Raw genomic sequence first — 15,802 nt, forward strand, 5'->3', positions numbered from 1 at the left:
AAGCCAAGGCAAGGTGACTGAAACATACTACCAGGTTGTCTAGGACAAGCCATGTCCAGCATATGCCTATAAGACCAATGCGAACACATCAAGTTACAAAAGCTAGATACCTGTTTACTACACTGGGATTCATGGTCCAGAGAAGACATGCTATTAATTGAAGCAAGAAGGAAGGGAGGGGGAAGGGATGTGGGGAGGGGGATTGAGGAGTACCTGTTTAATGGGTTCAAGTTTCTTTGAAGGTGATGAAAATGTTCTGGACTTAGGCAGTGGCTATGGTTGCACATCACTGTGAATATACTAAAACCCACTGAATTGTACATTTTAAGATGATAAACTATATGTATTGTGAAATTTTTCTTAATAAAAAAGTTGGAGAAAAGAAAGTAGAAAGAAACAAGATACATTGCTTTAGGCTGGCTGTTTTAAAGTAAAGAGAAGATTGCCCCACACACTTCTAGAAAGGAAGCTGTGTTGGAAACAGGTGTTAGAGATGAAGAGGGCAGGTTGGAAGGGAAATCAGACTTTGGGTGGGGGTTGTTGGGATTAAGTTTGTTCCTGAGTTATGTGTGGGAATGTTGGAGATACAGCAAAGTTTAAGTTAGGAAGGAGAAGGGAAAGAAATGTTCAACTTTATAACAATTGTAATGAGACCAGAAACAGGAATGGTGTTTTCATTCATGTTTCCCCAAGAACAACTCTTGACTAATAGACTGTTTCTTCATTTGTCAAAAACCAAGTAAACTTTGTCTGAAGATGAAATATATTTGTGATAACACAATGATATTCTATTTCATAAACACTAGTAATGTTTGTCTTTGTTGGTTTTTCTTTTTGACATGAGATCATACTAGAATTTCATCAATAAGGATGTTGGTTTCATTTAATGATTAGACCTTTGCATTTAACTGAAAATGCTAGGCCAACCTAGTTCAGTTATTTCATTGAGTTGTGTTCAATAATGGAGTGCTATGAGCCACCAGTTAAAATATAAATTAGCTAGCAATATTGACGTCTTTTTCTATTCTGGCAACACACTTGCTTGCCCACCCATGCACAAGCACTCATGTATGCATGAGTGCACGCACATATGCAAAAACAAAACTAAAAGCATTTATCAAAGTCAACTAAACAATCGGTTTCCAAATACTATTCCACAAAATAGCTCTTGTGCAAAGCATAACATTCAGGTATTTATGGTTAAATGAGAAAAATGAGGACAACCTAAAAGTACTTAGTTTCGAGAAGTGCCCTTTATTCTGAATTAATGTACTTCATTATTTTTATTAAAATTACCTTTCTTTTATAAAGATTGAGATCCCAACATTTTTAATCCAAATTCTGATGAAAGATTATTGGTTTTATGAAATCCTCAACCTGGTTAATGCAACATCTTAAAAATATTTGCAATTCTACATAAAGCCTGTGGGTTATCCTATAGAGAAGAAACTCCTGTAAGAACTTTAGATCATTATTAAGAGTTGTTTGCTTGCTTTTGTTGTTTAAGACACCAAGCACAGATAGAACACAGGGTTTTGAATTGGAAGGGTGGATCACTTATCACGTAACCTTAGACAAATAATTTCAGCGTTCTGAATCTCAGTTTCCTTATCTAGAAAATGGAAGTAAAAATGCCCATCTCAGAGGATTGGTGTGAAAATTAATGAGAGAAAATATAGAAAACACTATTGTCACATGTGACAACACTTGATGACTGTTGCTAGTTTCTCTTCAGTTGTGTTTGTACCATAATGTTTTCTTTCAAACAATAGTTGTCTTATCTCTGTCAAAAATAATTCTGTTATTAACCATCGTATCTTCGTTAGGGGTTGTAAAGCCCAAACAGCATTTGGTCATAGTCATAGTGTTTAAAAAGGTATAAGACATCAAACTTCTTTTTTTGTGTGTGTGACAGAGTCTTCCTGTGTCACCAGACTGGAGTACGGTGGCATGATCTCAGCTCACTGCAACCTCTGACCCCCTGGTTTAAGCAATTCTCCTGCCTCAGTCTCCCGAGTAGCTGGGATTACAGGCACGTGCCAGCACGCCCAGCTAATTTTTGTATTTTTTGTAGAGATGGGTTTTCACCATGTTGACCAGGATGGTCTTGATTTCCTGACCTCGTGATCCGCCCGCCTCAGCCTCCTAAAGTGCTGGGATTACAGGTGTAAGCCACCATGCCCAGCCCAAACTTCATTTTCAGTGATAAAAAGATAAAGCTTTAAAATAGAATTTCATAAGGGAAAAGGCTAATAGTTGTTTTTCTATTATCAGATATGTTAATGAAACATTCCCAAGTTTGTGAATTTTTCTGCAAGACCTACACAAGTTTTGAATCATGCCAGGCTCCATAATGTTGTGGTCAAGAACACTGATGCTGGAGGCAGACTGAGTTTAAATTCTACGTCCTCTGCTCACTACCTTATAACCTTGAGCAAAGTACCTAACCTTTCTTTTCCTCTTTTTCCTCATCTATAAAATGGGACTAAATACTATCGCTTATTGCAGACAGTTGTGAGGATCAATGCATTAATACATGTCAATAGGACCTGTGCCTGTTTCAGGCTAACATTTAATAAATGTTACCTCTTCTTGTGCCACAGAGGCTCATTTTTTTCTTGGACTGTCTTTTTAATCCAGTTATAGGTAGCTCCAACTCACAAATTTTCCAGGATTTTTCTTATTTGCTTTCTGACTGTTTCACTTATCCATTGCTGCAGAAGAAAGCAGCCCAAGACAGCAGAGTAAAACAAAAGACATTTTGTTATTTCCACAGCTTTTGTGGGTCAAGAAGTGAACAGCGCTCAGGGGGAATGGTTTGTCTCATCTCTGCTCTATGATATCTGGAGACTCAGCTGAGAAGACTCTAACAGGGAGTGGTGACACAATGACTCAGGGATAGAATCATTTGGAGGCTCCTTCAACTCATAAGTCTGATGCCTTGACTAGAATGACTCAGAGATTTGGCTCAGTTGGGACTGTTGACCACAGAGCCTATACATAGCCTTTCCATGTGGCTTAGGTTTCTTTCTGCATGGTGGCTGGTTCCTCAGAGGGAGCAACTCAAGAGTGAGTGTTCCAAAAAGCCAGACAGAAGCTGCAAGGCCCTTGATGAAATGGCCTCCAAAGTCAGGGAGCATTCTACCATACTCCACTGCTCCAAGCAATAACGAGCCTCTTCGATGCAAGGGGAAGGGAGGTAAACTTCACTCTGGATGGGAGAAGTGTCAGAGATTTCAGGGTTTTTTTTTCCCCCTTCTTTTTAAAAACTTTCCTCCTATATAGCTATCTCCATTTTATCTAGATCACTTTTTCTCCAAGTTTTCCTGATTACCGGTTCCTGATCTTCCTCAAGCTCTGTATAACATTGATAAACTCTCAGCCCTAAAATCTGAACTCTGAACCTTTACTGCTCATCACAAAGCCCAAATGGCAGTCCCTCTCACTGCCCACTCCACAAGCCCCACCTCACATCCTTTTTCTTTGCACCATCTCTACCTGCCCTACAGAAGAGCCATCAGATAGAATAATATTTTTATAATACTGACTAGAATTTCCCTCCATATTATAACTTCCTCCTTGGTCTATCCATAACTTTGTGAAGCTCACATTATTCTGTGGTTATGGACTTAGAAACAGAGGAAACAGAGGGAGCGCCTCCTAGGAAAATAGAAAAAACCGCAAAGCACAAATGTTTGGTTACACAGATTTCCTCAAGAAACTTCAGAACAAGTTCTCAGGGAAGAAGAAAAAGTCCAAAAGAAAGTAATGAGAACAGAAATATTAGTGGGTAGCAGAGAGATGGGCTCTGTGCACAATGACTTAGGTTAAAGCTTAGGGAGATGGTAAAAATCCCAAATAGTTTTATGGGACCTGAGAGCAGAAAGGACCTGCGGCTGTTCCCAGTTAAGTCCCTGGAGAGGAAGCAATACCTTGCAGAAAAAATTGACTGTATTTAGGTAGGATGGGGCCTTAGCAGCCTAACCACCCACTTAGAAAGACCTGGAATTAAAGGAGGAAACAGCCAATCATGGAAGGACCTTGCAGAGGGAGTTGAGAAAGACTCCTATGGGCTTTTCACAAAGGATCAAAGAGAATGACATTGTGGACCAATGCCTTGCTTCCCTCAATGTTCTTTTCAACAAGCTCGCCTTGAAACATAAAAATTAATGGAAAAGGAAAGAGAAGCCCAAATTACAAAGATTAACTTTCCATCCCCTTAATAAAAGGTGGTAGGCTCAAATTAAAAATTGTCTAATTTTAGAAAAATAAAGCAAGGAAAAGCACACTTAAATGTGTACTGTGTGATTCAGGGTCACATTTATTTAATGTCTCCTACTAATAGAGGTTTCCAGAGAGAGGTGGGTATATACAATGGAATACATAGTATATGGCATCGGTTTCATTATCAATTCTAACTTCTGTTGTCTTGAAGTTATATTATATATTGGATCTTTATTAAATGCACTGAAAGAGACTAAGAGAGCTGTTAGGAAAATGGAAATTGTTACAAATGGGAGTTGCTATTTATTCATTTAAACTTTACTGAGCACCTACTATATGCCAAACATTGTGTTAGATGTTGGAGTACAGAAATGAAAATGACATAGTCTTTGCCCTTGAAAATGAAGCTCACATTCAAACAGCTTTAGAACGGACATGATTTCTTTGTCTCACAGACTTGGTCTTAGGTTCATAGCTAGACACATGCCAATGTGTGGGAAATCTGGTCAGTTTGGAAAAAGCATGCTCTTAGAGATTCTTCATTCAAACCCATAATGATTTCTGTGGCAATTCCCTCCTTCTATGAGTTGGTCAGCATGCAAGAGAAAGCTTGGAAACACATATGCATGTATCCATGCACACCATCTCTATATTCTGTAATAGAGCATCTGGCCACTGTGTAATATGTTTAGACAAAGTCATTTAGTTTATAGGGATCTTTGTTCACGTGAGATCTCCAGTAATAAACAATATTGCTGATTTCATATTTTGTTTGATGTCAGTATAACATATTCATTTAGAAAAAGCACTGGATATAATGTCATCTTAATTACAGTATGGGAAGGTTTAATGAAGGCAAATTCCCCTTTCAAGCTTTAAGCATTAATGCCCCTAGGCTCTTCTGTTTATTCCAATGAATTACATTCTGGCACCCATGAAAATCACATAACAAATGCATAACTAATGCAACATTCACACAAAACATTACATTAGTTCCATACGATCAGATCTATTCCAGTGAACACCAAACCAAATCACATTATTGTAATGTAAGTTGTGATTAATATCCTAAATGGTAAGTAGTTTTGTCTGAAACTGGCCTGTTGTTTACACCACTCACGGTGGTTTCAAAGACATACTACATGGACATGTTATTTGGCTTGGCCACCTCTGCCCACTGCCCCTGCATAGGCACAACCCTAAGTAACATATCAAATAATATTTATGTTTTACTACTAAATATGTTCTCAACCATCTTCCTACCAGCTGCCAAATTGCAGGCTGACATCAGTGGATTTTTATTTCAATAACTCAAAAATCTCTATAATGTAACATGCTTTAGGGTTTGGAGAACTAAAAATTAGGAGGAAACCAGATTATAATTCCAGCCTGGAGAAATTTAACAACTGCATAGTATTATTATAAAGTGAGGTTAAAATCATTCCATGAGCAGAAGTCCAGTCTATTTTGAGATGAGGCATTCTTTCTGCCTGAAGTCTTTTCCTTCCACTTTGTATGGCTGGGTCAGTGGCATCCTGCAGGCCTCAGTTGAGCCGTTAGATCCTAAGAAGGCCTCTGACTCCCCTATTTAGAGAAGCCTGCTCTGTACCAGTTACTGTCTGTCACATCAACCTGTGTGGCGATGTCAACTACCTGCCTGCTCTCCCTTTTCCTTAGCAGTCGAATTGCTGCCTAATTTCTAGGTGAGCCTATGGCCACCCAGAATGACGTCTTCCTATTCGAGCTTTCCCTGCAGCCACAATGTACATTTTTACTATTGGGACAAAACACTAATTATCCTTACAGGGAAGAGATATGGCCCTCTTCTCACCTTTGTCCTCTATGCAGATGTAATGGCTGGAGCCCAAGCAACCATCCTGGTCCATGAGGTGGAAAGCATATGTTGAAAATGATGAACAAATCTGGGCCTTTGATGAATTCATGAAACTGCCTTATGCATACTTGAAGAACCTATCTCTGACCTTCTTTAATGTGAGAAAGAGAGAAACAAACTTTCTAGGCCACAATTAATATACAACATATGTAGTAACTGCTCCAGCATATAAACCTGATCCAACCAAACAAAATAGGGCACTGGTCAATCAGAATAGATGCCAGTGTTAAAAAATTGTAGCTACCCAACATATATAGGATGAATCACAACACAGGCTTGGTTAAAGCCAAATGATTTTGAATCTTCTGTCACTTGCAGCTAAACCTAATCCTCTGAAGTATATTTCATTTTCTTTATAACCCTGGTTGTAGTCTGTGATTATCTTTTCATTGTTTTACTTGTTCATTATCTTTCCCTCCCATTAAAATCTAATCTCTATGAGGGCAGAGACTCCTCTGGGGTTTGCTGCTGGAACATTGCTCTGTTGAATGTTAAAAGATGAATGAACTATTTCTTTAATTTTTTATTGCGAGATATAATATTTTGGGAATTGCAGATCTGGAGGAGTGAAAAGAATTCTATTTGGAGAACTAGGGTTGGCAGTGGAATTGACAAAAGTTTTTTTTTTTTTTTCCTCCCAGACTCAAAAAAAAACTGATGAAATTAGTGGTAGATAAAAATTCATTTCTAGCTTCTAACAAGGAATCACAAACAATGGAGGACATATAAAGAGAGTAGCAGCTTTATTAATAATACTTTCCTACTCCATTCGTGATCTTTTGATGACAACCCTACCGGAGACATTCTTTATCAGGCACTAAAGCAATTTAGATGCTGTCACATGCCTTTCTTGATATATACGTATTAGACATAAAGCAGTTTTCTGTTCTTTAGCTTATTTTAGTATATAATTAAAACTCTGACTGTCTGCTACTAAGCAACGGAGCATGGCAGAGGTTGATCACATCCTATCACAAAGATAGAAAAAGGAAAAATAATAAAAATAATCATACACATTCCTGTAATCAGTCTTCAGATCTTAATTATGTTTTAACTCCTTTGTTATGCCAAAGGCAAATGCCTATTGGCATTTAAAGGACACTCTCACTTTTCTGCCTAAGTTCAATCTAGTTCTTTAATTTGGATCCCAGTCTATTTGTGAAATTCTTTGGGGGGCATTTAAGGTCAAAGGGGGTGATAGAAAACTGATATAGGACTCAGGAGGTTTAAGATCCATTCAGTGCTCAAACTGGCTCGCTGTGTCCAGGGATGCAGCTAAATTCTCTCCTCTGGGGAACAGAGGCTGTGGTGGGGTGAGTGCAAGACTGGAGGAGGGTGGGGGAAGAAGGAAGTAGTGTTTGCACCATGGGTGGGTGAGCAAGTGCACACATACACAAAATAGCCCTCTACCACCTTTCTATGTGTCTCAAGGTGTGACCTCTGAAGCCTCAATTGTATATTTCACTCTAATTCCAAAGATACTTTTCATCAGAGCCTTAATTTTTACATTAATGCTATTTCTTTAAAATTGTTGCAGTGCACCCGTTTCGGAGAATAAGCTCAGGGATAATAATTCATGCTTCTGTTCTGGCCCCCACCTTCCTTAACTTCCAAAAAGACATCTCGATATGAGTTGCATTTACTTATTCATTCATTTCCTCAACCGTTAATTTCTGAGCCCTTATTTTATACCATTCTATGTTCTAGGGCTCATATTGTTACCACACTATGGATGGATTCTATCACTTGGCGGGTGATAGTCTAATGACCACAAACAAGAAGGATTTATTAAAGAGATATTATTACTATTACTTGAAACAGATAAGGAGGGCACCGGGGATAGTTCCCAAAGCAGTGGCTCTCCAAAGGCAAAAACAGGGCTTTCCTTGGGCTAGTTAGCTGAGTCATTGTACGCAGACTTGGGGTCACCGCAGTGTGTGTGCAGTTGCCACCGTGCTTACACATACTTCACATGTACAGAAAATGGCCAATAAGCTCCTTCCTGGCTGCCCAGGTTTTTAGTATGGCAATGAGGGGAGTTCACCAAAGTTCACATCAAACTCAAACATCTCTGGATCTAACCCATTTTTTGCTAATTCCAGGGCTGAGCTTCTACCTGGAACATTCATGAAACAAGAACTCAAGGTGCAACAGTTACAAGTAAGTACTTTTTTCCAGTTTATACCCCAAAACCCAGAGACCCTGGTTACATAATGGTGAACAAATCCAGTAACTTTGCCCTTGTGGAACTTCCATTTTATAGTGAAAGACAGCCAGTAAGTAAGAGGGGCTCTTTACAAATAGGAATGGGTTATTAGTGCATATTGAACTCTCACTATGCTAGACTTAGCATCATCTCATGGAGCTATTTCCTCCTCTCACCAACCAATGAAAGAAGTACGAAGGCTATACAATGGTAGCACATTTTCTGGCCTTGTATCCTACCTCTGCCACTTACCCCATGTGATCCTAAGCAAGTTCCTTTACTTATATTTACTTGCCTCAGTTTCTTTATCTGCAAAATAGGAATCCTACTTTATATAGGATTGTTGGGAGAATTGTACATTTGTAGCTCTCATAGCAGTGCTCACCATTTTGTTCAATTTCCCAGATAAGTAAGTTGAGGCATAGACAGATTAAATAACTTGTCCCAATCCATTCAGCTGATAAAAAGTGGGAACTGAACCCAAGTCTCTGACTGTACTGCATGTGCCCCGACCCATGATTGGCTTTGCTTTTCTAGCAAGATCTCTTCACCTCTTGAAAGATCAGTTTCTCCACCTGCAATCTGGACATAAATTGCCTCCCTCCCACCCCGTCTGTTGTGAGACTGAACCATGAAATGGTATTTAAAAGTGCTTTGAAAACCGTAAAGCATCACAGAAACTGAAAGTTTCTATTATTGTTATATTTGTATTTTTATATTTACCACTTTAATTTGAGTGGGATGAGCTGTGTTTGCCTATTTGTCATATAAGGCTTTCTGTTTAATCTGTCGTGGTTCATACGGGACCTGTTAGCCAGCCTGGGGGCCTCGGTAGTGCCTCCTTAGTCCTTCCTCAGATTTTTGTTGGTCAACCCACTTTTTGAAGATGATCCCTGTCAGTTTTCTTCTAAGGGAAAGAGGAAATACAGAAGATAGGAACTGAAACCATCTACAGTTTTGGATACTTGTTAAACGTTCTGTGAAAGTTTTAGTTGTTTGGGCAGATGGTGAAAGCACTTCAAAATCCTGGGAACAGAATTCAACATGAGTGAGCCCATGAAAAGGGGAGTTCATAGAAACGATAAAGGGGCATCTCAGCAAATCGGGAGAAGTGAAGTGTTTAAGTATGCCTTAAGGAAACCAATGTATAGGCCCAGAACCCTTTCTCCTTGCTAGCAGAGGTGACCTCCAGTGGATTCCAGATAACCTAAAAGTGGCCAATGCTATCATGTCACTTGGGAAATTATTCCATTCTGAGAAGTCATGTGCCTCCACAAAAGGAAATGATAAGATTTTTTAAACTCAATTCAAAAGATTCTGTTTAGACCCAGATTTATGTAGATCAACACAAGTCCTCATCAATATACAGCATGAGAGGAGGTATTTAATGTCTCTCTCTTTTTTTTTTTTTCAGAGTCATTCATTCTTTGACATCAGGGTACTACACCACCCAGAGATTTCTAACCATGTGAGATTTTTGAGAACCCAGGCCCAGAAAACTTTCTTTGGAGGCACATAAGGAAGAATGGTGATCAGTCCCTAGTAGAGGTCATACAAGGAAAGAGAAATAATCTGGAATTAGGGAGGGCAGTCAAAACTGTCTGAAAATAATTAGCTACATTAGGAAAACTTTAAAAGTACCATTTATCTGCAGATGGTCTATGCATTTGAACAGAGATATTCTAAGCTACTCCACTCACAAAGAGACTGATAACTACTTTAGAAAGCAGCTTGTAGGTTGCTACATTTAGGAAGGTCCTACATTTAGGACAATATAACTGATGCTTAAATATCTCTACTTGTAGCACTAGCTTAGCCAAAAGGCCATATTTTTGCTTTAGGGTAATATTAGGGATGACAATATAACTGATGCTTAAATATCTGTAATTTGATGATAAGGGCAGAAAAAAAATCAGAGTTGGATATACTGCGTTGAAAATAAAATTCCACCCAAAACACCAAAAACAGAGAAATTTTACAGAGGCAGGTGGGCAAGAGGAAAGAATTCTTAAGAGTACAAGGTGGCCTGCTCCATTGTTCTTTCTCAGAGTTTTATAATCTTCCTTTGCATTAAAAATCTAAAGCTGACATGGCCGCTTGTCTGTCCCCGACTCAACACCTGAACGATGTGTATTATTCTGCTTCTCTACACAAGTCAACTGGTATGTGTGTTTATTTATTTACAAAGATCCTCAATTGGCTGCCCCAGAAAGAGACAGCATGTGCAGAAAGATTGAGAGAGATCCCAAACGGGACAGAGAAAGAATGCAATTGGTTGTCATTTATCAATGAATCAGCTTTATGAGAATGAGATGTCTGTCCTTGTCCTGATCAGCTATGATGGGGATAGGGTCACCTTGAAAGACTTTTTGTTCTTTTAATCAATAAAGAAGTTGTGAGTTGGGCATTTTTGCATAATTTCTCTATTTTTGGTATTTTAGGTGGAATTTTATTTTTCATGCAGTGTATCCAACTCCAATTTTCTCTGCTCTCAATTCCACATTACAGAGTTAAGCATCTGCTATACTATTATCCCTAATATGTATTAAGGACCTTCTTAAATGGGGCAATGTATAGATTATTTTTTAAAGTAGTTATTAGTCTCTTTGTGAGTGGAGTGGCTCAGAATCTTATACACCTAAAGATTCTCTCTTATCAATGGCCAGCCATGAACAACCTCAGGCTGACACCTTGAAAAAAGGATTTACATCTGAATCTGTGTTTTATGCTTCTAGTCTACCTACCAACCTTGTTGTCCCACTATACTAAAAATACTACAAGGAGAAACATAATCTGTGCCCTCAAGGAGTTTTAATCTAGAGTGAATCATGACATGTATAAGATTTTAACATTTTCTCCAAGCCCAGCTGTGAAATGAATAACTAAATTGGCTCCTTGAAACAAATTAAAAAAATGCCTTTAAAATATCTTCTGTTAGCGTTTCATGCAAAAGTTTTAACTACTCTCTTCTTAACTAACTCTTTTCTGGCGAGGTTATGCTTTAGCTGCCACCGCTCAGGAAAGCATTATAATTGTAGCACTAGCTTAGCCAAAAGGCCATGTTTTTGCTTTAGGGTAAACTTGTTAAAATTGGGAACTCAGCCAGGGTCATGCATCTAAGAACATTGTGAAAGCATCCTAGGGTTATTCATCTAGCTACGGTCTAATTAATTTTCAAATGGACAAAGTAGCTTCTTGGGCCATATAACAAGCATTTTCATTCATTTAAGTGAAGCTGGATTTGGCTCAAAGCAGGGTCATGAGAAATTCTAATGGCTCCTTCTCTTCTTTGTGTGTCCTCAGGAGAGCTTGCGTTGATGTCAACAATGCAAGATTTGTGCTCCGGGCAATTGGAGTAGAATCAGTTTCTTGAGAGCCAAGTTCTTGACTTCCCCTAGAAGGAAAGGGTATGGAACCGAGCATATGGGAGGCTCTGTAGGCCCTTTTACATTATTGGATTTAGCTACGCTCACATAATGAAATTGTTGAGATTGTTTAAACCTTCTGCAGGGACTTCTGTTAGCAGCAAAGAAACTTGTACTAAAGCCATAAGAAGATTGTATTATAGATATAATGGAATCTTTTTAATCTTTTGCCTGGTTTTCTGCAAAGGACCGACATTTTTTTCTGGGCATAAAGCCAAAGGTCTGTTTAATTTCTACTTAAAATTTCCCATGGTCACTAATACTCTTCCCCCAGATGGTTGTTTTATAAGTTAATAAATAAAGACAAAGCCACTAGAAAGGTTGTGAATCCTTGGAAGCTTTTTTTTTTTTTTTTTTTTTTTTTTTTTAAGGGAGCTATTTTGCACGGTAAATAGAATAACATCTATAAAAAGCATGTTCCTGAATCTTCAGGACAATGCTTCACTGATATCACTCAAACTTCAGTAAAATATTGAACTTATCTTTGTCTTAAGACCACAGCTGTGATTAAATAAAGATATAATATAAAAATGCAAGTTTACTTGCATCAGATGAATTCTCATGAACATATGAAATTATATCACTCCTATTTTTTACTGCACTTAGGATTTTTGAGGGGCAGCATTTTTTTCAATTAAAAATTGTATTTATTTATTTTAATTTTTCTAGGAGGTTTTTGCCAACTAGGTGACAGTTTTGTTTTTGTTTTTGGAGAGAGAGAGAATGAAGTGGGGAGAGAACCCAGATGTTAGAAACTGGCCCAATCAGTCAGCTTCTCATAAAGGACCATCATGACAGTTTGGCTGTAAAAAAAAAAAAAAAGGCACCCCGTTGAGCGATACATGTTCCAGGAAATGGCTGGCCACGGAAAACCTTCTGTTCCTAGCATTCATTTCCAGAATGTCCCCAAACTGCTTGTTTGTTCCCTCCCAGCCAACAAAGGGCAGTCAGAAATGTACCTGAAGATCAATTAGTCATCCCGGCTTCCCGCAATCTCACCTTTATAGAATCCTCGGCAGTCAGAGGCTGTTTCAGCCTATCCTTTTTTAGTCTGTAAAAATCACTTTCCTTTCTAACACCCGGGAACCCTGCTGAAACGAAAGTGACAGCAGATGGGTTCCCTTGCTATCAGTTTATGAATAAACAGCCTTTGTTCATTTTATCTCAAACTTAGTTTTGTCTTTGACAGATGTAACCATGACTTTAAGCAATACCTGCCTGTAGAAGAAGTCAGTATTTACTTATTCGACAAATACCTACTGAGTACCTACTAAGTGCCAGGCACTACTCTCAGCACTGAGACATAAGATACATAATTTGTAGTTGGTGACTCACGTCCTGGTGAATTCAAGAACTCCGTAAATTGAAGTCATTTATTGTTAACAATGCTTACTGAGATAAAAACCTGCTTTTTATAGTTTACAGCGAAGTCGCTTTTCTTTTATAAGTGAAACTGCAACCAAATAGTTCAACATGGTATCACAGCCTACGTGTGATACCGGAGTACTGGGAAGGAAAGAGCATGGTCCCTTTAGGTGTTAAGGAAGTAGGGTAAGGGAAGTAAGGGGTAGAGAAAGGCGGGTTCCCTGGCTAGGGCTCCACCCCCATGGATCTAGATGAGTCCACGCATTCTTGCTTTCCTGCCCAAACGTTGCATTTTCCAAGCCCACCCTAGCCAGTCACGCCCCCATCCTGGGCCTATAAAAACCCAGAGACCCTACAGGACAGACACAGTGAAGCCACTAGACGGCATGAGGAACACATCTAGGGGAAAAAGACACATGCGGCTGATCATGAGAGTCCGCTGGGAGAGAGCCCGCTCAGGGACAGGCACCGGCAGGCCTGTGGGACAAGGTGGAGTTTGTCCTTGGGCAATGGGAGGACAGCTGGGGCCCCTGAGTGGCCCTACTCCATGGGAAGACCGTCTCCCTTCTGGCTTCCCCATTGTTGGAGAGCTACTTCCACTCAATACAACTTTGCACTCATTCTCCAAGCCACCTGTGACCGATTCTTCTGGTACACAGAAGCAAGCAGTCATGGGATACAGAAAGCCCTCTGTCTTTGGGATAAGGTAGAGGGTCTAATTGAGCTAACACGAGCTGCCTATAAACGGCAAACTAAGAGAGCATCCTGTAACACACGCCCACTGGAGCTTCAAGAACTGCAAACATTCACCCTTAGACCCTGCCGTGGGGTGGGGTCGGAGCCCCACAGCCTGTCCATCTGTATGATCCCCTGGAGGTTCAAGCAGCGAGGTTCTGAAGGCATGAGCCAAATTCCTACCACATGCCCTGCGAGGGGGCAATGGAACCTTTCCCATTTCACTTGGGGTAGAGATAAAGTTATTATTGTTGTAGTTGCCATCAACATCCCCATGATATTTGTGATTAGAGAGACATCAGATTTTCAAAGAGAAGTGTAAACACTTAGTTGACACGCTACAGAAGAGTTTTCTCTGGCTGGTGAAATATACTAGAACTACAATATAATAGTACAATGATATATATTGACAATATTCCTCTTTCACCTACATTTTGTATCTATGTTCAAGACTAAATGAAAATGGATATTCTCAAAAAGCTAGCAAAACCAAAAGCAAGATGTTATGCCAAATATAAACATATTTCTGTTTAGCAAATAGCAGGAGTGTATAAAACATTCCATTTCTCTTTTCACATAACAGAATGTTCTATGCTTACTGTATTAGTTAACAAATTCAAGTCTGTTTATTTTGTTTGAAATTCCACTTCACCCATAAATTACAGCATTACACAATAACACCAGAAGGACAATATCACCACTGTTTGCTTTTACAATCATCTCAGCCCACAAAATGCTTCCCATTGTCAGCTTGCTGTCATCAAGCCATTGTTTTCCTCTTTCTGGTGTCTTGTACTAATATCATTCAAATTATTTAGAAACTTAACCATGTTTTTGCTCTCAGCACAAACCGCTAAAGAGCTGGAGCCCCAGCATGATGATCATATAACCCTTGACTTGTGACCTTCCTCCCCAAGTCATTATTTCTGGAGGCGCTGGAGAAGCTTTGTTGCCGTGTGTGCACTACAGGAATGGGGAGCTTCTTCTCTTGGAGCCAGTTTGTTTCATTGGACTTTGAGCACTTTTCTGCTTGGCTCTCTGTAAGGGCACATAGGCAATGAGGTGGTTTAGGGAAGAGGGGTGATGTGATGGGTCATTGATAATGATTCCCAAACTTCTTAAAGAATTTTCGATCCCCCTAAAATTTTGTTTTCATTACAAATTATCTTTGTTCTTTTTTAATTGCATAAAAACTTCAGGCACTTGAAAAAAATTAAAAGATGAAAAGTAAGGCTGTCTCTAGTATCACTTCTCCTTTGTATAAATACATCCTTTTATTCACTCTGCCACTGTTTATTATGTGCCTCCTATGTGTAAGACATAGTGGTAGTCATTGGAAATACAGAAATAAATGGGACAGACACATTTCTTGTCCTCATGGAACTGAAGGCCTAATGGGAGATACAGATGTTAAGTTGTTTCTAGCTTTTTTTTTTTTTTTTTTTTTTTTTTTAAGAATATGTTCTACATGTATACATGTAATATGTATTCTCTCCCATTTTAAAAAAACACAAATGGTGATTTACTATGCATACGCTTTTTGTTTTTGCATTATTCTTTTAACAGTATGTAGAAGATGCATTTTCTATTGTATAGCGTTCTTTAGCCCCTTCCAAATAGCACTTTGATTTTATTTTTGGGAATCATGACTTTCTAATTTTGCATACTCCTTGTGGGATTGTAAATCAGGTCCCCTGTCCTCAGGTAACCAAGGGTTAGATATTCAAGCCAGCTTATTTCTCCTCAGAGTGAATCTCAACCGGATCCAGAGTGACTCAGAATCAGAACAATATTTGAAAGGCATTTCCAGAATCTAGACAAAATGTTGGAGCAATATTTGATGTGCCGTGGTCTAGGGTAGTCACTTCCTGTTCTGCTCCCCAGGCTCCTGTCCTTTCTGTGGATCAACTCACATTGCTCCAATTCATTTTGTTTTGCTTGCATAACCCAGAA

General features: G+C 39.0%; 1 long non-coding RNA gene across 1 annotated transcript in view; it reads left to right on the top strand.

Moving 5' to 3' along the window:
• Positions 1-218: 218 nt before the first annotated feature.
• The window catches only part of LOC141585389 (uncharacterized), a 71,668-nt gene continuing 56,084 nt past the window's right edge, over positions 219-15,802 (top strand). Inside the window, exon 1 of the long non-coding RNA XR_012518824.1 lies at positions 219-8,278. This is a non-coding gene — a long non-coding RNA (uncharacterized LOC141585389). The remainder of the gene's footprint in view (positions 8,279-15,802) is intronic.

This window comes from Saimiri boliviensis, chromosome 8 (genome assembly GCF_048565385.1).
Source record: "Saimiri boliviensis isolate mSaiBol1 chromosome 8, mSaiBol1.pri, whole genome shotgun sequence".
NCBI classification, from domain to species: Eukaryota; Metazoa; Chordata; class Mammalia; order Primates; family Cebidae; genus Saimiri; species Saimiri boliviensis.